Genomic DNA, 21,817 nt, shown 5'->3' with positions numbered 1-21,817 from the left:
TTCTTCCAGAATGGTCCTGTGTTTGGCTCCATCCATCTTCCCATCAATTTTAACCATCTTCCCTGTCCCTGCTGAAGAAAAGCAGGCCCAAACCATGATGCTGCCACCACCATGTTTGACAGTGGGGATGGTGTGTTCAGGGTGATGAGCTGTGTTGCTTTTACACCAAACATAATGTTTTGCATTGTTGCCAAAAAGTTTGATTTTGGTTTCATCTGACCAGAGCACCTTCTTCTACATGTTTGGTGTGTCTCCCAGGTGGCTTGTGGCAAACTTTAAACTACACTTTTTATGGATATATTTAAGAAATGGCTTTCTTCTTGCCACTCTTCCATAAAGGCCAGATTTGTGCAGTATACGACTGATTGTTATCCTATGGACAGAGTCTCCCACCTCAGCTGTAGATCTTTGCAGTTCATCCAGAGTGATCATGGACCTCTTGGCTGCATCTCTGATCAGTCTTCTCCTTGTATGAGCTGAAAGTTTAGAGGGACAGCCAGGTCTTCGTAGATTTGCAGTGGTCTGATACTCCTTCCATTTCAATATTATCGCTTGCACAGTGCTCCTTGGGATGTTTAAAGCTTGGTAAATCTTTTTGTATCCAAATCTGGCTTTAAACTTCTCCACAACAGTATCTCGGACCTGCCTGGTGTGTTCCTTGTTCTTCATGATGCTCTCTGCGCTTTAAACAGACCTCTGAGACTATCACAGTGCAGGTGCATTTATACGGAGACTTGATTACACACAGGTGGATTCTATTTATCATCATTAGTCATTTAGGTCAACATTGGATCATTCAGAGATCCTCACTGAACTTCTGGAGAGAGTTTGCTGCACTGAAAGTAAAGGGGCTGAATAATTTTGCACGCCCAATTTTTCAGTTTTTTATTTGTTATCAAAGTTTGAAATATCCAATAAATTGCATTCCACTTCATGATTGTGTGCCACTTGTTGTTGATTCTTCACAAAAAATTACAGTTTTATATCTTTTTGTTTGAAGCCTGAAATGTGGCAAAAGGTCGCAAAGTTCAAGGGGGCCAAATACCTCCGCAAGGCACTGTATTTACAGTACCTATAGGTACAAACACAAGAAGGGGTTTACAACCACTTAAATAAACACTGTATTTTACAGAATGAAGATTTGGTTCTTTGTGCTTTTTTTCAGCTCACAGGAAGTAACGCAGACACTGATTCTGACAAGATCACCAGGTATTTTCTGTACTTACTAAAGGTGCTCTTAGCCTGAGAAAGAAAACTTAGGCCCCTATCACGTGGGCATGTCCAGTCTGATCAGCAGAGAATCCATGAACACACTTTTGTGACATCCATATCAGTTCAGTGTTGACTGCATTCATTAGCCAGAGTTTTCTAGACCCTTGTTGGCTCTATGGTCAGCCAGATGTAAACAGACTTGCATCAATTTACATTAGACTACCTGTGATCCATCGCGTTTAGGTCAATAAAAATGGAAGCAGACCTTTTCCATTTTTTTTCCTGACCTGTACAGACCTGGAGGTAGGTGGATGTAAACAGATGCTCATCCATTTACATGCGCCTGATCATAGACTTACATGGCGCTCCTGAGTGGGCCTGCCTGAAAGACTTACAGGCAGACCTAATCGGAGCACACGTGTGAAATAATGCACATTCCCTATTTCCTCCCTCTAATTTTAATACTTAAAGTGGAAGTAAAGGCTAACAATAAGTGGTGTTAAAATGTATCCCTTCTCCCTCCCTCTTACCTGTTCTGCATAGTTTTTATAAATGAGATCAGTGGAAATACCTTTCCTTTTTATCTGCTCCCATGCATTCATGTGATTAACCACTTAAGCCCCGGAAGATTTTACCCCCATTCCGACCAGGGGGTATTTTGCGATTCGGCACTGCGTGACTTTAACGGACAATTGCGCGGTCGTGCGACGCTGTACCTAAACGAATTTGGCGTCCTTTTTTTCCCACAAACAGAGCTTTCTTTTGGTGGTATTTGATCACCTGTGCGATTTTTTGATCACGCGCTATAAACAAAAAAAGAGCGTCAATTTTGCAAAAATAGCAATATTTTTCACATTTTTTTATATGAAATTCCCCAAAAAAAAAATTTAAAAATCAAAATTTTTTTACTTTTTCGGCCAATTTGTTTTATGCTACCTATGTTTGGTAAAAAAAAATCGCAAAAAGCGTATTTTGATTGGTTTGCGCAAAAGTTATCGCGTTTACTAACAAAGGGAAAGATTTCTGTCATTTTTGTTGTTTTTTTTTTTAACGTGTAATGGCGGCGATCTGCGATTTTTTTTGCGGTACTGCGACATTGGGGCGGACAGATCGGACCCTTGACTGACATTTTTGACACTTTTGGGGTTACCAGTGACATTTCTACAGTAATCAGTGCTATATATATGCACTGTTACTGTAAAAATACACTGGTAGTGAAGGGGTTAACTTTATTTGGGAGGGAGGGGCTGTGTGTATCCCTAGGGGCGTGCTTTCTACTGTGATTGGCTGGGGCTTGAGCTGTATGGACACTGATCAACGGATCTACATACTAGATCCGAGTGATCAGTATCCTAACAGCAAGGAGAATGACAGGTGGCTTGTTTACACAAGCTGCCTGACATTCTCCCTCTCCCCCGCCGATCGCCGAGTGACCGGCGGACATCGGGTCCGCCGGTCACACGTGCGGGGGGGTCCGTGACCACGCGGGAGCGGGAGCGCGCCTCCGGGGGCGCGCGCTCGCTCGCTCCCTAGACCCTCACAAGCTAGTGACGTAGCCCTACGTCACTTTGCCTGTGAGGGGCTGACTGCCGACGTAGATCGGCGTTAGGCAGTCGGAAAGTGGTTAAGAACCTCTTGTCCCCTGTGTCAGGGACGACTTGACAATGAAATTCCCAGAGCCATGATGTCACCTGCTGGCTCTCATTGTACTCTCATTGCCAGTACTCCCTCCCCTTCCCTCTAGCCCCTGCACTCTGACACTGGCGAGCTTGAGCTGCTTTCTCATGAGATAACACTGTAGCAGATAAAAGAAAAGGTATTTCCACTACTCTCTTTTATAAAGGCTATGCACCAAATGTTTTAAACACCACTCGTAGTAAAGCTGGCCATAGAAGGTTCTCCAGTTCAGCAGGGACCAGATGAGATTTGAACAATGCATGGGCAGGCTGATTGTACCCAAGTTGATCGATTGATCCACTTGGGTGCAACCAGCCTGTTGAATTTTTCATGTGATTACTGCCAGAAGCTATAGCCACTAGGAATAATCACTGTGTTCTCCCTACTGAGACAGCTCCCCCCACTGGGAGAACACAATAGCTCTGTGGGAGGGATTACACCATCAACCCTGACTGTGTTCATGGGGGAATTACGCAATTTTCTTGATTGATCAATCTATGACCAGCTTAAAGTACAACATTAGTCAGAAAAGTAAGTTCTGCTAGATCAGTTCAGGCCAGCCCCTTTTACAGGTATAGCTAAAAACAGTAAAACATTAAAAATAACTGTCTATACAGTACTGTCTTAAATCCAGTTATGCTCTGCACATGCTCAGTTGATCTCCATTTTTAGGCACTGTCAAGTTTGTAGAGGCCGATCTGCTATAACAACTTGATGAAAAATAATGTTCCTTTGCCGAGATAATCCACCCACCTCACAGGTGTGGCATATCAAGATGCTGATTAGACAGGATGATTATTGCACAGGTGTGCCTTAGGCTGGCCATAGTAAAAGGCCACTATAAGATGTGCAGTTTTACTGTATTGGGGGGGGGGTCCGAAAACCAGTCAGTATGTGGTGTGACCACCATTTGCCTCACTCAGTGCAACACATCTCCTTCTCATAGAGTTGATCAGGTTGTTGATTGTGGCCTGTGGAATGTTGGTCCACTCCTCTTCAATGGCTGTGCGAAGTTGCTGGATATTGGTAGGACCTGGAACACGCTGTCGTATACACCAATCCAGAGCATCCCAAACATGCTCAATGGGTGACATGTCCGGTGAGTATGCTGGCCATAAAAGAACTGGGATGTTTTCAGCTTCCAGGAATTGTGTACAGATCCTTACAACATGGAGCCGTGCATTATCATGCTGCAACATGAGGTGATGGTCGTGAATGAATAGCACAACAATGGGCCTCAGGATTTTGTCACAGTATCTCTGTGCATTCAAAATGCCATCAATAAAACGCACCTGTGTTCGTTGTCCATAACATACGCCTGCCCATACCATAACCCCACTGCCACCATGGCCCACTCGATCCACAACATTGAGATCAGCAAACCACTCACCCACACGTCGCTCTCTGCCATCTGCCCTGTACAGTGAAAACGGGGATTCATCCGTGAAGAGAACACCTCTCCAAAGTGCCAGATGCCATCGAATGTGAGTATTTGCCCACTCAAGTCGGTTACGATGATGAACAGCAGTCAGGTCGATGAGGATGACGAGCATGCAGATGAGCTTCCCTGATACAGTTTCTGACAGTTTGTGCAGAAATTCTTTGGTTATGCAAACCGATTGTTGCAGCAGCTGTCTGGTTGGCTGGTCTCAGACGATCTTGGAGGTGAAGATGCTGGATGTGGAGGTCCTGGGCTGGTGTGGTTACATGTGGTCTGCGGTTGTAAGGCCGGTTGGATGTACTGCCAAATTCTCTGAAAATTCACAGGCAACAGCTCTGGTGGACATTCCTGCAGTCAGCATGCCAATTGCACACTCCCTAAAAACCTGCAATATATGTGGCATTGTGCTGTGTGATAAAACTGCACATTTTAGAGTGGCCTTTTATTGTGGCCAACCTAAGGCACACCTGTGCAATAATCATACTGTCTAATCAGCATCTTGATATGCCACTCCTGTGAGGTGGATGGATTATCTGGGCAAAGGAGAAGTGCTCACTAACAGAGATTTAGACAGATTTGTGAACAATATTTGAGAGAAATAGGCCTTTTGTGTACATAGAAAAAGTCTTAGATCTTTCAGTTCAACTCATGAAAAATGGGGCAAAAACAAAAGTGTTGCGTTTATAATTTTGTTCAGTTTAATAATGAAGTAAGTAGTTTTGTTTGGACCAGTTTGGGCTTCACAGCCGGGTGTGCACTGCGCATGCACGAGTCGCGCTGCGCATCCTGAGTGGATGGGCAATTTCTGGGACCTGTAACGATTCGTGTTCACATAAACCTGGCGATCAGCTTTAAGTTCCACTTTAATATCTGGAAAATTGCTTTCACTTTTTTTTATATTTGGTTTCTCTCTAATTACGAAATATAAAATAAAGACATCTGCTACTAAATTAAATATTTCTCTGTTTCAAAATGGACACATCTGCAAATAAAAAACATTTCCTGTCCTAAGGGGAAAGACTGTGTTACTTAAAACATAAGTGCATTTTCAAACAAATATGCTCATCTGTTTCTTTGTTATGTTTTCCTCCTCCTGACCTAAATTACTCCCTTTCCTCCATGCATACTTACTTACCTCCATGCCATAACGGTTACATCCTTCTGAGTAAAGCCCCGTACACACGTAGCGATTGTCCGTCGTAAATATTCGGCCGCCAACCGATCGGCCGATTGCCGGCTTGTTAGTATGATGCTTCCGACAACCGACTGCGACTTTTCGGCTGAACAGAATCTGGTGTGCAGGCATTAAAATTTTTGTTGGCCAACACCAGAACGGCCGATTGTTCGCCAGCCAGTACAGAATTCGGCCGACAAACAGCCGATTAGCAAGACTGGGCATGCTCAGAAAAGAAAAAACACACGAAAAGTTAACCATCACATGACATCACTTCTGCAGTCGGCTGTTGTTGGCCGAAAAAATTAATGTGCAGTCTTTTGCAGTTTTCAGCCGACAGGACAGCATCGGACAAAAGACGGCCGATCGTTCGGCCGACATTCGGTACGGGTGTACGGGGCTTTAATCTCTGTGCTAGCTCTGCCTGAGCAATAGATCTCCATACAGGCCAGAAACTGAACCATTAGGGATCTGCCATTTTCAGGACGTTTAAAGAGAATGTTCGTTGTTTGCCTGTCGTCCTGATTTAATGTCTTAAGGGCCAGTTCACACCACATGCAGTCCAGTGCATTTTTTTCTGCATCAATAATGCATCAAACTTAGGTTATATGGTTTCCAATGGCATTGTTCACACCAGTGTGGTCATTTCCAAGGCGTTCCAGTTCCAGAAAAAAAAAAAAGCAGAATGAGCTGCATTTTTACTGCACTTGACTGTACTGGAACGCAATAAAACGCATCCAAAATGCACTGGTGGTAAAAATGCGCATTCAGAAATGCATCCAGAACAGATCTGGAGTGCATTTTTGTGGTGTGCCTAAGAGTCACCAACTCTGCATGCATGGCTGCATACATGTTGTGATCATTGACTCTGACAGCATAACCTACTTCCTGAAAACCAGGAAAAAAACGTTGGCTTGAAAAAGTGGTTGTACCGGGGTGATGCCTGCAGCTTCAGGCATCACCCCGGTACCATTTTTTAGAGCCGGCGGTCGGCTTTCCAATGATAACAACTGATGCGACTTGGCTGTTATCACAGGGAGCAGGAGGGAATGTCCCCCCCCCCCCTTCCGCCACTCTGCCCGGGTCTACCGTCCCACAGGGAGACCCGAGCAACCAGCCGGCACGTCCGCCAGCTGCTCAGAGTCCCGAACAAAGCCGGTTCGGCTTCGATCGGGTCTCCGATGAAGTAACCCGGAAGTGACGTCACTTCCAGGTTAACTTGGCTGCCAATGGCACCGATTTTAAAAAAGTGACAGTATTCAAAAATGCAGATTTTGTCGTTTTGAATACTTTTAAATGCAAAGGAGGGATTTGGGGTCTTTTAGACCCCAGATCCCTCCATAAAGAGTATCTGTCACTGCCTATTACTGTCACAAGGGATGTTTACATTCCTTGTGACAGCAATAAAAGTGATCAGATTTTTTTTTTTTTTTTTTAAGGAACAGTGAAAAAAGTAAAAAAAAATTTTTCCCCATAAACATAAAGTAAAAACATTTTTAAAGTGTCCTGTCCCCGTGTACTCGCGCACCAAAGAAAACGTATACGTAAGTAATCATGTGTTCAAATCACACATGTGAGGTATCCCCACGATCGTCAAAGCCAGAGCAATAATTCTAGCAAAAGACCTCCTCTGTAACGCTAAACTGGTAACCGCTACAAAATGTTAAAGCGTCTCCTATGGAGATTTTTAAGTACCGTATTTAGTCGCCATTCCACTAGTGTGCGCAATTTTAAACCATCACATGTTGGGTGTCTATTTACTCCGCGTGACACCATCTTTCACAATATACAAAAAAATTGGGCTAACGTTACTGTTTAGTTTTTTTTTTTAATTCAGTGAAGTGTATTTTTTTCTAAAGAATTGCGTTTGAAAGGCCGCTGTGCAAATACCATGTGACATTAAAATATCGCAACGACAGCCATTTTATTCTCCAGAGTCTTTGCTAAAAAAATATATATAATGTTTATAATGTATGTAATGTTCTGAGTAATTTTCTAGCAAAAAATACTGATTTTAACTTGTAAACAACATGTGGCAGAAGTACTGTATGCTGGTGTCCATGAGCCTGATGGATGCAGTAAAATTAGAATGTCATCAAAAACTTAATTTATTTCAGTAATTTAATTTAAAAAGTGAAACTAATATATTTTATATAGATGCGTTACACACAGAGTGATATATTTCAAGCATTTCTTTCTTTTAATTTAGATGAATATGGCTTACAGCTAGTGAAAACCCAAAATTCAGTATTTTAGAAAATTAGAATGTTACATAAGACCAATTAAAAAAAAAAAAGAATTTTAATACAGAATATTTGGCTTACTGAAAAGTATGTCCATGTACAGTATAGTATGCACTTAGTACTTGGTCAGGGCTCCATTTGCATGAATTGCTGCATTAATACAGTGCACCATGGAGGTGATCAGCCTGTGGCACTGCTGAGGTGTTATGAAAGCCCAGGTTTCTTTGATAGCGGCCTTCTGCTTCTCTGCATTGTTGGGTCTGGTGTCTCTCATCTTCCTCTTGACAATACCCCACAGATTCCTTATGGGGTTTAGGTCAGGCAAGTTTGCTGGCCAATCAAGCACAGTGATACTGTGACTTTTGGCAATGTGGGCATGTGCAAAGTCCTGTTGGAAAATGAAATCAGCATCCCCATAAAGCTGGTCTACAGAGGGAAGCATGAAGTGCTCTAGAATTTCCTGGTAGATGGCTGCGCTGACTTTGGACTTGATAAAACAGTGGACCAACACCAGCAGATGACATGGCTCCCCAAATCATCACTGTCTGTGGGCAGATCCCATCCATATGGTTGCGACCATCACAGTGAGGTCAGCCGACAGTGGGCTTTAGCCCGCTGTCTGCTGAAAACGGGTCACAGGAGTGCAAAATAAACTGCACTCCTGTGATCCATAGGAGAAGAACAGCCAAACTAGCTTTGGCTGTACCTCTCCTTTAATGTAAGACATAGATATGTATATTTGGGTTTCTGAGATTGTTATTGTCAGAGTTGTGCTTTATTCTGTGCTAGCATGTTTATTGCACAGTGTGAGGTGATAAAAATTATGTGAAAGTTAATATAAAATATAGGAATTGCCCAACAGTACAATGAATGCCATGCAGTGACACTGCTTGTATACTGTACCTGTAATTAAGTCACCCTGGTTTGCTGAAAGTGTGTACAAAATGAGAACACCTGAAGATGTTTCATGTAATAAATACTTTTACAAATGACTACAGTATGGGATGATCAATTGCTATTCACTTTTGCTGTTCAAAATGTACTGATTAGGGCGTATGTGTAGGGGTGCTTTTCAGCAGGTGCGTTCCTGTGCGTAAATGTATGTTTCCTTTTGAAAACAGGATCTGTGAACAGAGGGGGCAGACCTGTTAATTATCCAGCCGTCTTCTATTCATAGATCACTTTCTATTCATAGAAGCTGTAGTATGGCTTCTGTGAATGGCGGGCCATGGCAGGAAGGATGGGCATAGTTCTATTATCCCCCCCCCCTTAACGGAAGATCACAGGGGTGGGGGGCATGGACGGAGGGGAATTTCACCTAACAGAATAGGCATCAGCACAAGGGACACAGCCTACTGACGTGACAGTAAGTTAAGTCCCTTACACTGATTTCCTCTTTTTCGTTCATCGACGGACACAGCGCTCCATAAATCATAACTAGCGGGTTATATTGTCTCCTCCAGGAGTAGGACTAGGCAGAACAAAAATACCTGGCTATGCCCATGGGCTGTCCTCAGCTGGTATATAACCCCCTCTCTGCTCTAGGTAATCAGTTTTTTTCTGTTTAGTCAGGAGTAAGGACCTAGGCTCCCAGCTGGGATCTCTGGTCCTAGCAATTTTCTCCTTCCTTACATCTTTTTGCAGGAGATCTACAATCAACTGCTGAGCTGGGCGACGGCTGGATAATCTAGATCCGGTGGACCCCCCCAGCCCAGCCAGCGAGCACTTGCAGACCACAGCTATTGCGCTAGGTCAGCCACGACATAGCCTCACAGACAGAGGCTGGCCCGTGAGTAAACGTCTCGCAGGGCTTAGGTCTGAGTCGTAGCGGTCCCTTGGCCGTCAGCTCCCCTACTTCGGTGGCGAGGAGTTCTGTCTGGAGCGTTATCCGCACCATGGAAGGGTAACAGTCCCCCCCTCTCTCCTTTTGGTGGTTTTCTTTGGGGTGGACGCGGGTAACCTCCAGAGACGGTCAGACCTGCCTGCAGGTTCCCTCCTCCCATCCTAAAATCCCCTACTAAACTGGGCTTCCCCCATTCCCCCCCTGTCTGGAGCTAGAGTCTGTTGGGGGTCCCAGGGCAGTCCCTGGGGTCTCCCCCGCTAGCCCCACTCTCTAAGGGTCCTGGGATAGTGTGTGTCCCACACTGGTAGTCTGAAAGGGTCCCAGTGTAGGAGACCCCTAGGTGCATGCCCTGCTGTAAATAGCGCAGGGGGGTCCCAGTGCAGAGACCGGTGCAGAATGCTCAGCAGAGTCATCCCTAAATGTGTGTCCTACCTTCAGGGGGGGTCCCCTTGCAGAGGGTGCAGGAAAGATGATATCACGGGGGCCATTTTCCCTTAGTCTCAGTGGTCTCCGGTTGGAGGCCATGTTTGTCTAGCTGGAGACAACTGAAGCCTCGTGGGGATGCCCAAACTTATCCTCTTCCTCCTTCGTTTCCTCTTCCTGTGCCCAGGACATATGAACAGGGTTAGCGTCCATGATGATTCTGGGTTCGAATTCTCGGCGCTCCTTCGGTCGGTAGGGTGAGTCTCTGGTGGTACCTGTTTTCTCTCTCTCTGCTGATAGGTACCCTGAGCCTTGACGGGATCCTTTAGTGGTGCCAAAATATCATTTTTGTACTGCAAGGTCTTCCTTTTTCTTATGGAGCCTCAGTGTCACATCTCCCCCACTGACCCCCTCATGGAGGTGGCAGGTCCCTCGGAACCCCAGCTTCCCATGGTTGCACTGACGGCGGCCCTGCAGTCCTTAGTGTCCTGGGTGAAAGTGCCGTGTGGGCAAAGGCCCAGAAGGAAGAGTCCCCTGCCTTCCTCTTTTCTGGGCCTGATGCTGGCGTGGACGCAGACCATCCAGGGGGATTTAATATTACACCCCCTGATCCATCCGATAGTGAGGATGATTCCTCCATGGTCGCAGCAGCAAATTAAAAAGCACTGGTAGACGCACTTATCACTGTAGTGCGTGAGACTTTAAAAATGGAGGATGCAGCTGGTGTAGCCACAGAGGTGGCTAAGTCTTTTGGTACGCACAAGCCGCATCATACTCCAAAGGTGTTTCCTTATGTGCCTTATTTTGACAGGTTTTCCTGTAAGGAATGGGAACAACCAAAATGACCCTTTGTGGTCCCCAAACGTTTTGCTGTACGTTACCCTTTTGAGGAGTCACTTTTAAAAAAGTGGGCTAGTCCACCAATGGTGGACCCTCTTGTTTCTTGGTTGAATAAAGCAACCATGGTCCCAGTAGAGGAGTCACCGTCCTTTAAGGACCCGGCTGACAAAAAAGTGAAGGCTGCGGCACGCAGCATGTTCACTATGGCTGGTTCGGCATTGCGGCCAATCTTTGCCTCAGCCCTGGTGTTTCAGACCCTAACTGAATGGGCCAAGCTTTTGCGCCAGGGTCTGGGGGGGTAAGCAGGTCCCCTCTGCTTATGTTGATTTAGCGGACCAGTTGATCCATGGGCTGCAGTTTATTTGTGATGCAGCTTTTGGATACAGCTCCTGTGCTATCCAAACTTTTTGTTTCAGCTGTGGTGATTAGGTGCGTGCTATGGCTTAAGAATTGGTCCGCAGACCAAGCCTCTAAGAAAGCTCTCATTGATCTGCCCTTTCAAGGCGATCGCTTGTTTGGGGATACCCTTGATGACATCATTAAGGGTATCACAGGAGGGAAGAGTACCTTCCTGCCACAGTCAAGGAAAGGGAGGGGGCCCTCCTCCTCATCCCACAGAAAATTATTTTGTGCTTCTGGGAGGGAGAATAAGGGAAATAGATCTTTTAAATCTTCCCTGGGAGGTTCCAAGCAACCGTGGTCTGGTAAGCCTAGAGCTAGCTTCCCTGGACCAGCAGATCGACTCCTTCAGACTGAAGGTCTGCCCTCATTCATTATTGGGGGAGGGGGGCGTCACTTCTGGTCTATAGCCGAGACCGGAAGTATCGGATTGTACCGCATAGGCGTATACACGTTGTTATTATCTGCACTGTCAGCTTACTATTTTTTATTTAATAAATGATCTTGACTTACTAGACCAATGAGATCCTTTTAATTTATTGTCCCTGGGACGAGCGACAGCTGTAGGAGAAGTACCTGGTTACTATCTGTAAAGAGGCGGCTCAGTATTAATACTACTGGCAGTGTATCTTAAAGGAGAGAGGGACCCCCCCCCCCCCCCCCCACCGATCCCAGTCAAAGCGCTATCTGTGGAGGAAGATCTGGTGATATTATCACTAAAACGCTCTTATTAGTGTTTATGGAGGTGAGTGGCCATTGCACTTGGTTAAGGATTAGCTCACTCTGCTAACACATTGTCCCCACCAATTACAGTGGAAAATCACAAGAGTCACTTGATTATTGAGAAGAATCACAAGAGTCAGTTTATCCCTTGAAGCACATTTGCAGCACTACTTTGCATGTGGACTATTTTTTTGATTATTTGGATTTATTCACCTTCATCTTTAGTGCAATAAATATTCCTTCAAGCACTCAAGCATATTATTTTTCCACTGTGTATGCATGAATTGCATTTATTATTTTTTTATGTGGATGTTAATATAATATATTATCAGCACATTTGTGATATTTGCACGCTTATTATAACATTTATTTGCTGCACCAATTGATATATTATTTATTTCTATTACGTTATGTATCCTGGATTTGCCGTATGAATCACACTTTTTGTTACTGTGTTGCAGTATGCGAACCATCGTGTACTAATTTTATTTTAACACATTTGTAATATATCAATGTTATTCACATTTCTATTTTTGATTTATCACCCTCTTTGGATTTGTACCACACTCCTATTGGTATGGGATTCATGGCATTCTGAATATATTTTCTATTTATGTGAATACTTACTGGAAATTAGCACCAATTTTCTTTCACTTTTCCATTTCTTGGTGTGAGTTGAGGACACAGTTTTAAATTAGAGGGGCAAAGGTTTAAAAGTAATATGAGGAAGTATTACTTTACTGAGAGAGTAGTGGATGCATGGAATAACCTTCCTGCAGAAGTGCATGGAATAACCTTCCTGCAGAAGTGGTAGCTGCAAATACAGTGAAGGAGTTTAAGCATGCATGGGATAGGCATAAGGCTATCCTTCATATAAGATAGGGCCAGGGACTATTCATAGGATTCAGATATATTGGGCCGACTAGATGGTCCAAATGGTTCTTATCTGCCGACACATTCTATGTTTCTATTGGCGCTCATCCTCGATCCTTTTCTGTGACTCAGATCTTAACCTTTCCTCAACAGGGCTTTGATCAGAAGTTGGCCTTGAGTACCATCAAGGGCCAGGTGTCTGTCTCGGCAATCTTCTTTCAGCGACTCCTAGCCACGCTCTCTTTAGTTCGTACCTTCATTCAGGGGGTTTAACATGTGGCTCTACCTGTACGGTCTCTTTTTCCGCCATGGGATTTAAATTTAGTACTTTCGGTTCTCCAGAAACCTCCATTTGAGAATATTTGGGAGATTCCCTTGCCTATGTTATCCCAGAAGGTGACATTCTTGGTGGCTATTACCTCGGCCCACAGGGAATTGGAATTGGCAGCATTAGCCTGCCGCAGTCCCTATTTAGTGGTCCATAGGGATCTTCGTCCCTATCCATCATTCCTGGCCAAAGTTGTCTCTGACTTCTATTTGAATGAGGACATTATGTTGCCTTCCTTGTGTCCCAAGTCGGCTCATCCCAAGGAATTTGCCTTGCATACCTTTGATGTGGTTCGTGCGATTTCGGGTGTATCTTTTCGGAGGTCAGACTCCCTTTTTGTGGTTATGGACAGACCAAGAAAAGGGCTGGCCACTTTTTTGGCTACCATCTCTAGATGGGTCAGACAGACGGTGACTCAGACCTTTTCCATTAAAGGCCAGGTTCCACCTTTCCCTGTCACAAGCGCATTCTAATCGGGTGCTGAGTGCTTCTTAGGCCTTCCATCATCAGGCTTCAACATTACAAGTTTGTAAGGCGGCCACTGCCTTTTACGAAATTCTATAAAGTAGATTTTTTGGCATCAACAGATGCTTCTTTTGGCTGCATAGTTTTGCAGGCTGCTGTTTAAGAGGGGCTGTTCCCTCTTGAGGGGTGTTTTTTCTTTAAACATTTATTTTTTAAATGGGGCTCCTGTGACCCAGTTAAGGCTCCTCTGTCCTGGTTAAGGGCTCTTATGTTTAACCTTGGGTTATTTTCCCCACTCCTCATTTTCCTTTTGGCACTGCTTTTGGACGTCCCACTAGTTATGATTTATTGAGCGCTGTGTCCATCAACTAACGAAAGAGAAGATGGGTGTAACAGGAAGTCAGGTAAATCTGTGGGTGTTGTCACAGACGAGAGATACATTTCCGCCTTGTTTAGACAATTAACCAGTTACTATAGGGTATCGGCTGCGAGAGGTAGCCAGAAAGGTGTTAGGACGTTGAAAAGGCTTCAGCTATTCAGGACGAGGCAATTAAGGCCTCTATAAGTTATCCAGAGGATGACTACTGATTGCTGCCTCCTGAAGCTGTGTGCGTTAAGGAGAGCAGTGAGCTGAAAGACTTCTGAAGGTGAGGTGGTGGACTTTTTCTGTGTGAAAAGAAAACAAATAGACTTTTGGTTTTCTGCTGTATGACCAGCAGTGTCTGCCCAGCAGTAGGTTGGGACAGACACCATAGGTAGGTTCCTGTGTGTGAAGGTAGACGCCCCAAGTGGCCAGGGTTTCTTTTATGTTTGTTTGATCTATGCTGTTTGGATGCTTGCACTTGTTTCCAGCAAATTGGAAGAATAAACCATAGACTGTTGTTTTCAACCACTCCTCGGCTGTCTCTCTGTGTAATGAACCCCCCCCCCCCCAAGGGGTCACCGACACCCGCTACCGAGCTAACCCCTCACACATGGTGGAGTGCCGCGGGCAGTTAAAGTAAACCCAAAATGGTGGAGATACTGAAACAACTGGTTAAGTCAAATGCGTATTTTCAGCAGAGCTTTGCAGCTCAACAACAGGCTCACCAAGAGAGCATTGCAGGCTTGGAACAGAGACAGCAGACCGAGGCTGGGAGTCAGGCCAGTAACATACCGACTTTTCGGAATGAGAAGATTTTAAGCACTGTTGGAGATTGTGTAGAGTGCAAGGAGGTATCACACTTGAAGAAAAACGTGGAAGAGGAAGCTCGGCTTCATGAAGGCCAAATGCAGGAGCTCAGACAGAAGCATGCACAAGCTGTTGAAGAGCTTTCTGAACAGTGGGAACAGACAAAACGGGTAAAAGGCAACTTGGAAAAGGCCAAACAAGCGCTTGAAAGTGAGAGTAATGAACTAGCCAATGAGGTGAAGGCTCTTATGCAGGGCAAAGGAGACTCTGAACACAAGAGAAAAAAAGTAGAGGCACAGCTTCAGGAATTGCAAGTCAAAGTATCAGAAGGTGACGGATTTCGTGCTGAGCTGTCAGAGAAGGCAAACCGACTGCAGGTTGAGTTGGACAATGTCACAAGTCTACTTTCTCAAGCAGACAGCAAATCTAGCAAATTTGCCAAAGATTTCTCTACCTTGGAATCACAGCTGCAAGACACTCTTACAAGAAGAGACACGTCAAAAACTGAGCTTTAGCACAAAACTCAAACAAATTGAAGATGAGAAAAATGGCTTCCTGGAACAATTAGAAAAGGAGGAGGAAGCAAAGAAAAACCTATCGAAGCAAGTCTCAACACTGCAAGCTCAGATAGTGGATATGAAAAAGCGAATGGAAGAAAGCGTTGGTTCGTTAGAAAATGTTGAAGAGGTGAAAAAGAAACTGCAGAAAGACCTTGAAGCTGCTAATTGAAGCTATGAGGAAAAGGCAGCTGCTTATGACAAGCTTGAGAAGACAAAGACAAGACTTCAGCAGGAACTGGATGAACTTAGTGTGGATCTTGATCACCAGCGTCAGATTGTGTCCAACCTGGAGAAGAAGCAAAAGAAGTTTGATCAGATGCTTGGTGAGGAGAAGACTGTGTCTGCAAAATATGCAGAAGAACGTGACCGTGCAGAAGCAGAGGCTCGTGAGGAAAAGACCAAAGCCCTATTCTTGGCTCGCTCCTTTGAGGAAGCTCTAGAGCTTAAAGCCCCGTACACACGCAACGATTATCGGCCGACCGATCGTCCGTCTTTTGTCCAGAGTTGTGTTTTGTTGGTTGGAATGTGCCTACACTGCACACAAATTTTCTCAGCCAACAAAATTCTACTTCAGAAGTGATGTCATGTGTTGGTTTGCTTTCTTTGTGTTCTTTCTTCACTGAGCATGCCCAGACTTGCTCATCAGATTCTTCCCTGTCTAAATCTGTACTGACTGCACGAAAATCGGCTGTTATGTTGACGGCAAACAAAAATTTTATAGTCTGCACACCAGATTTTTTTCGGCCGAAAAGTCGGAGTTGGTTGTCGGAAGCATCATACTAATAATACTAACAAGCCGAAAATCGGCAGATCGGATGTTTTTACGAAAATTCCCTGCCAATTTTCGACGCGTGTGTACGGGGCTTGAGGTTGAACTAGAAAGAGATAACAAACAGCTGCGTACAGAGATGGAATATTTGGTCAGCTCCAAGGATGATGTTGGGAAAAGCGTTCATGAGCTAGAAAAGTGTAAGCGAGCCTTAGAACAGCAAGTAGAAGAGATGAAGACTCAGTTGGAAGAACTTGAAGAGGAATTACAGGCAACAGAGGATCTGTCCCAAAGATGGGATAATTTGCCTGATGCCGTTTATAAAAGGATCAGTGTTTTGGGGTCTGTCCTGAGTGAGCATCAGAAATTTGATGACCTGTTGCTTGAATCATCCCTCTGGATTAAACAGTTCCTTCAAAAACTTCAAGCACTGGAAAATGTATCATTAGAACTTCAGCAAGCAAAGGAGCTGTGTAAGAAAAGTGATGATCTCTCAGTTCAGGCTGAAAGTCTGGTGAAGAAGTCAAGTGATATAAAACTTGGAGAAAAAAGCAAACACCACCTAATGGAGAAAACTAAGGCTGTTGATGAAAACGTGAAGCAGATTAATAAATGCCTTTCCGAGAATATTACCAAAATGGAACTGGTGAAAGACAGGTGGCAGAAGTTTGATCGTGATTTTGAGATGCATTCCATGTGGAGTTCAGATAAAGAAAAGGAACTAGGTGACCTTGAACGGTCAAATATTTCAGCAGATATGCAATTCAACCAAATCAAGGAAATCCTAAAGGAGCTACAAGGGTAAAGTAATGCAATAGCAGAAAGTGCATTGAAGAAGCCTGTAGTAGACTGTGTTGTTTCAGTTCCATGCTTCTTCACGGATGCAGAGAGGAGGTCTGTAATGGATACCACACAGATCGCTGGGCTCAACTGTCTATGGCTAATTAATGAAACTACTGCAGTGGCACTTGCATATGGAATCTATAAACAAGATCTACCAGCACCTGAAGAAAAGCCAAGGATTGTGGTTTTTGTGGACCTGGAACATTCTGCATATCAAGTCTCTGTGTGTGCATTTAACAAAGGAAAATTTAAAGTACTAGCTACTGCCTTTGACCCATATGTTGGTGGAAGGAAAATTGATGATGTTCTGGTTGGCTACTTCTGTGAAGAATTAGGCAAGAAATTTTAAACTGGATATCAAATCAAATATTAGGCCTTTACTGTGACTCGCTCAGGAGTGCGAAAAGCTTAAGAAGTTGATGAGTGCAAATGCTTCAGATCTGCCTCTAAATATTGAATGTTTTATGAATGATATTGATGTCTCTGGAAAAATGAAAAGGGGTCACTTTGAAGAAATGTGTGACAGCCTGTTGTCGCGAATTGAAGGCCCTCTGTGCAGCATCTTAGAGCAAGCCAAGCTCAAGAAAGAAGATCATTCCCTTTTACAACAAAGAGTCAATGATTGTGTACAGCTGTATGAAGAAGCAACTCAAGTCACAGAAAGACGTTAAGAATCCCTGTCCAAATTAGGAGACTTCTTAAAAATACATGCGGACTCTCTAGGAGTCCTTCAAACCTTAAAAGAAACAGTAGTGGGAGCAGTCAGCTTGGATAAAGACAAAACAGATCCACTAGAAAAAGTACAGACATTACTTGGAACAACCAAATCTGAAGAGAGTCCATAAATAAAAATGGGGTTTTGGTCCCACCATATGGCCATATCGTGCTCAAGCCCACTACTGCGTCAAAGTACCCCATTATCAGTGGGTCCTACACTATCCATGAAAAAGAGATGAATCCAGCCCTTCTAACCCTTGGGTCATCTCTTTTTCATGGATAGTGTAGGACCCACTGATAATGGGGTACTTTGACGCAGTAGTGGGCTTGAGCACGATATGGCCATATGGTGGGACCAAAACCCCATTTTTATTTATGGACTCTCTTCAGATTTGGTAGTAATTTCTTTTGCATTTGCGCGCTATTCTTTTTCAATATACATGTCTTTTGGTTCATAGCTGCAGCAGCTTTGGAAATACATGGGTATGCTCCCCCAAATTTTTTGCCTGTTTATTACTTGGAACAAAGCTAAGTGAAGCAGAGGTTCTTGAAGCTTTGTGGAAATCATTTATTGATTGCAGAGAGAGGCTGCTCAAGACTGTTGAAGACATTAAAGTTAAGACTAGCACAATTGGGTGTCCTATTGATTCACTATCCTCCATGGCAGATAGGATAGGATACGTTGAACTTGTTTTTGGAAAATGAGAGAAAGATGGTTATGCAGGACAAACTTGAGAAGGAGCGAAATGATGCCAAAAATGCAGTTAATGAATATGTATATGAGATGAGGGACAAGCTGTGTGGCATTTATGAGAAATTTGTCAATGAAGATGACAGAAACAGTTTCATCCTGAAGCTTGAAGATACAGAGAATTGGCTATATGAAGATGGAGAGGATCAGCCAAAACAAGTGTATATAGACATGCTAACAGACTTAAAGAAAGAGCCAACCCTACAAGCATTTCAGCAAAGGTTAACATTTTTTAATGAAATGGAGGAGGAAATTAACTCATATCAGCATGATTTGAGTTTATTTTATGTTTGTTTGATTTATGCTGTTTGGATGCTTGCACTTGTTTCCAGCAAATTGGAAGAATAAACCATAGACTGTTGTTTTCAACCACTCCTCGGCTGTCTCTCTGTGTAACGAACTCCCCCCCCCCCCCCCAAGGGGTCACCCACACCCGCTACCGAGCTAACCCCCTTTTGTACTTACCGTAAAATACCATATTTTTGATGATCAACTACAAATTTACAAAGAAGCTGTTCGCTACTGAGATAGACCTGACTGATTATTTTTCTTGGAAAAGGAATTTAAAGTGTCTCTATGGTCAAAATTAAAACGCTATTAATTTCCACATTGTATTACAATTATTTATAGCCTACTTCTATTAATCTGAACAGTCTTGAAGTTTGAAAAAATACTTTATGAAGATCCCTACACATTTGCTCTCCGTTGTACAGCAAGGTACAATGGAATATGTAGTCCTTAGACATTGAAAGTACACAGCAGAGGAGAGGCTTCAAAACCATGCAGGAAATCCAGGAAATTGTGGAAAGAAGAAAAATTACATGTATGGATATTTTTAAATAGTTACATTGGTTCAACTTGGGTCGATAGACCTTTGCATATGCCATACTTGGCCAATCCCCTTGGAAGCTTGAAATCACTATAGTAGGCACCATTACTACAGTGATCTCCACTAGCTTATGGATCTCGTGCAGAGCAGCTGCCTTGCTGCTTACTAAACATAGGAAGTTGGCATGAGTGCCATTTAGAGATCACTTTGCATTTTCTCAGTGATCTCTAGTCAGAGAGTGTTTTTCATTCATTGGGAGCATGCAAAGTGATCTCTGAACGGTGCTCATGCCAAGTGAATAACCTCCTGTGTTTAGAATGCAGCAGGGCAGTGCTGTGCCTACTACAGTGATTTCCAGCTTCCAAGGGGTTTCCACAGGTATGGTATATGCATAGTTACATTGTTCCAAGCTGGACTAATGGAACTATATAAAAATATTCAAACCTAGTTTTTTTTTTAAAGTTCATTCAGACCTGCTATTTGAATGGAATCTTAGACACATTAAACAGGTTTCTTTACAATACACATGACTTTTCCAAAACGAAAACCATATTCATAGTAAGAATTTTGTTCAAGAAAAAATTTCCTTCCTGCTCCATCAAATTTTCTCATTGCTGTGATCAAAAACTAATGTTGAATTGACCCCACTAACCATTAGAAAATCGAACGAGCATATTGATGTACTACTGTTTGTTAATAAACATTTATTGTGAATGTACCACCATTTGTTTAATGTATAGCTTACTCTATATGAATGTAAACTGGCTGCCTGCTGTGGGTGTGATAACCTAAATCTTTCACTTTTGGATAGAACTGTTAACATATACTTAAAATGAGCATTCAGTATCATTTCTGGCTGTGAAAGGAACCATGATAATGTGCACAGTGCAGTAACCTGTGATTAGCAATCATACATTTTTGATCTGTCAGTAAATTGAAATCTTCTTAGTTGTTAAGGGTTTCTTGTACTGCACATTTACATTAGTCATTGTGCTGCATTGTAGAGAAGGATGTCCACCCTAAGCTGATTAGCCTCCAAAATGCTTATTATCAGTATAGAAAATGTACAGCGCACACATGGCCAGATAACGTTGACATGTTTTACACAAAAATGTACTTAATCATGGCTCTGTGATTAAGCACTTACTTGTTGGAAAGGCATCAGAGTTATCTTATCACTGTATGCATGTTGTACAACTTCTGTATTACGTTTCGTAGCTGAGCACAGTCATCCTTCTCTACAGTGACATATAGGCATGGCAAGCCCTGGTCCTGCACCCAACACGTAGGAAAATAAACTTGGCTTTACCGGATGTGCTATATGCTTTACCATACATTTTTTACATCTGTGACTAAGGACTTGTTCGCATTGGCAGATGTACTACAAGTGTCCTGTGCATAATTTGCAGGCTGTTCCATTCATGTGAGTTGAAACGCAGCAGTTGCACCCAATTCGACAGCTGTGTTGGTGCACAGCCCTGAATGTATATGGTCTGTATTCAGGGTCATTCACCCACACCTACATGGCTGTCAGATTGGGGGCAGCAGCTTTGTCCATGCAGCTGCTGTGTCCCAATTGACATGCATTGGACTCCCTATACGAGGATGCACAGAACACTTCTGTACCCCCATGCAGGCAAACCTGACCCTTCTATGGGTGTACACTGTAGTACGCCCATGTGAACGAGTCTCAATTCACAAACGTGAATACCTCAGTATTTAATTGCAAATTTTACCAAATCATAAGGAATTTTAGCATGTGTCACTATAAAAATGTATGTGAAAGTTCATTCACAATGATTAGAACTCCAGATGCTGTCACCTTACCCATGAAAAAAAAATTGAAAGTGCCCATCCAACCCCCCTACCAACCCCACTGTACTTATCAGCAATCCCACACTGCTTCTCCCTCTTTCATAGGCAGCACAGAAATACTTGGTGTTGGTGACCCAGTTAAAGGGTATTGTTACTCCCCCAGACTTGTAACTGTGCTTGGGTCAAGAAATTGTTTGCTAAACTAGGGCACTGCCACAGGTGAGAATGTCACATGCTCCTCCATACCTGGAAGTACCAGGTGTTGTAGACAGCTGCAGAGGAGGAACCAACAGGGGGGATAGTTTGTAGGGTGTTGGGAAGGGGGTGAGAGGAACCTGCATGGGTAAGGTGGCAGTTTGTCTTTAAAGTGGAACTATGGTCTGCATTACTTACCTCCTCTAATGTTCTGATGTCTGCGAAGACCCTCCCTGGCGCCATCATCTTCTGGATGCCGGTGTTCTTACAACGGTCATCAGCTGTCTTGACTAGCAGCCAATGCATATGTCTCCTGTGATGAATAGCCTGCCTTGTAAACTTTTTAATTTTAAGTTTAATATATTTCTAGCTTATGCCTGCTGAATATGTGCTTCTATGAAGTGTCTATTGTGGAGAGTAGGAAATGAAGCCACATGGGCTGGTGGTAAAATAGAAATGAGAAATAGGAAATTCAAGGCTTTCATTATGTGAATAGTATATATTTGTAGATTTACCATTTTTATGA

At 43.5% G+C, this 21,817-nt stretch overlaps 1 protein-coding gene across 1 annotated transcript in view; it reads left to right on the top strand.

Moving 5' to 3' along the window:
* The first annotated feature begins 1,163 nt into the window (after positions 1-1,163).
* The window catches only part of LOC309544730 (glutaredoxin-like protein C5orf63 homolog), a 112,684-nt gene continuing 92,030 nt past the window's right edge, over positions 1,164-21,817 (top strand). Inside the window, exon 1 of the mRNA XM_082243698.1 lies at positions 1,164-1,209. The gene's annotated coding sequence lies outside the window, so the exon portion shown is untranslated. The remainder of the gene's footprint in view (positions 1,210-21,817) is intronic.

The sequence above is a fragment of the Pelophylax lessonae genome (assembly GCF_965119305.1).
Source record: "Pelophylax lessonae genome assembly, chromosome: 1".
Classification (NCBI taxonomy): domain Eukaryota; kingdom Metazoa; phylum Chordata; class Amphibia; order Anura; family Ranidae; genus Pelophylax; species Pelophylax lessonae.
This window is presented reverse-complemented; position numbering and strand designations above follow the sequence as displayed.